Source organism: Crinia signifera, chromosome 3, assembly GCF_055691185.1.
Source record: "Crinia signifera chromosome 3, ASM5569118v1, whole genome shotgun sequence".
NCBI lineage: Eukaryota > Metazoa > Chordata > Amphibia > Anura > Myobatrachidae > Crinia > Crinia signifera.
Window position 1 is genome coordinate 104,564,881 of NC_139219.1, and position 1,728 is coordinate 104,566,608.

At 42.9% G+C, this 1,728-nt stretch overlaps 1 pseudogene; it reads left to right on the top strand.

Moving 5' to 3' along the window:
• The first annotated feature begins 286 nt into the window (after positions 1–286).
• On the top strand, positions 287–446 carry LOC146066083 (U2 spliceosomal RNA; annotated as a pseudogene).
• Positions 447–1,728: the final 1,282 nt, after the last annotated feature.

Sequence of the window (1,728 nt, forward strand, 5' to 3'; positions counted from 1 at the left end):
CATTTATCTTGTGTGTACTTTTAAAATCATTGTAATATCTTGTAACCATTTTTTTCACTAAAGATCTGTAGTATTTCTAGGAATAAATAATACATATTCTCAGTTCTGATTTTGTGATTCTTAGAACCTGGAAGCCAATGAAGAGTGGTCAACGTTACCTTAGTTTTATACTGTATTGTGTGGTCAGGTGCGAGCCAAGCCGCCCCTTGCACAGTTTCAAGCGCTAAAATCAGGTTTTGGCTGGTGGCAGTGTACCTCAAAGAAAGGACCCGAGTGTTCAAAGTGAACCCCAGTCATGGCCGGGGCTGCTCAGATTGACGTATCTGAACAGGCGATCGGTGGATATTATATGGATTTTTAGAACCGGGAGATGGAAGAAGAGCTTGCTCTTTCCATTCCATGCATTGACCTGGTATTGCGGTACTTCCAGGACCGGTGCACCTTTCCTAATCTGTCATCCAAAAATAGACTATTGCTATCCTTCAAATGTGCCTTTTTGCATCCGTAACACTCTCTTTTTGTTGCATTTGTCATATGTGTCCCTTCTTCAATTGCTTTGGCGCTTTGCAGCACCTCTTTTATTTGCAAATGCATGCATTTTCTATTTGTGTATAAATATTTGGAAAGCTGGCCTACAGTGTATCATTTGGTGTCTACTTCTTGTCTCCCTTATTTTTACTTCCAGGTATCAAGCTGATTTCATGGTTTGGGACACTCCACGGCAAATTCCGCATGTGTGGCCTACCTAAATAAGCTGAAGCCTGCCTAAATTAAATAGCTTAGTGGCCGCAGCGACCTCCCAAAATAACTGGGAACACTTCCTCACTAACTTGCTAACTTACTAAAGCAAAATCCTACTTAATCACACCATTTGAAATTTTGGACCCCTGCACAATTTTAAAAGGAAACAATTTTTTGGATCTAAAAACCAGCCACTTTTAAACAGGAAATTTTGAAAATGTCTTACCTTTGCACTTTGGACCACGATTTTGTGCGCCACCTCCAAAAAAACAATGTTCATCCAGGTTGCTAGGCTAGCACAGGACGTGATGTCACAATGGGCCTCTTGTGATGTCACAATGGGTCGCTTGTGATGTCACAATGGGCCTCTTGTGATGTCACAATGGGTCGCTTGTGATGTCACAATGGGTCTCTTGTGATGTCACAACGGGTCTCTTGTGATGTCACAATGGGCCGCTTGTGATCTCACAACGGGACTCTTGTAATGTCACAATGGGCTGCTTGTGATGTCACAATGGGCCGCTTGTGATGTCACAATGGGCCTCTTGTGATGTCACAAAGGGCCGCTTGTGATGTCACAATGGGCCGCTTGTGATGTCACAATGGGCCTCTTGTGATGTCACAATGGGCCGCTTGTGATGTCACAATGGGCCTCTTGTGATGTCACAATGGGCCGCTTGTGATGTCACAATGGGTCGCTTGTGATGTCACAATGGGTCGCTTGTGATGTCACAATGAGTCGCTTGTGATGTCACAATGGGTCTCTTGTGATGTCACAAAGGGTCTCTTGTGATGTCACAATGGGTCGCTTGTGACGTCAACACTTCCTCACTAACCTGCTAACTTACTAAAGCATAATCCTACTTAATCACCCCATTTGAAATTTTGGACCCCTGCACAATTTTAAAAGGAAACAATTTTTTGGATCTAAAAACCAGCCACTTTTAAACAGGAAATTTTGAAAATGTCTTACCTTTGCACTTTGGA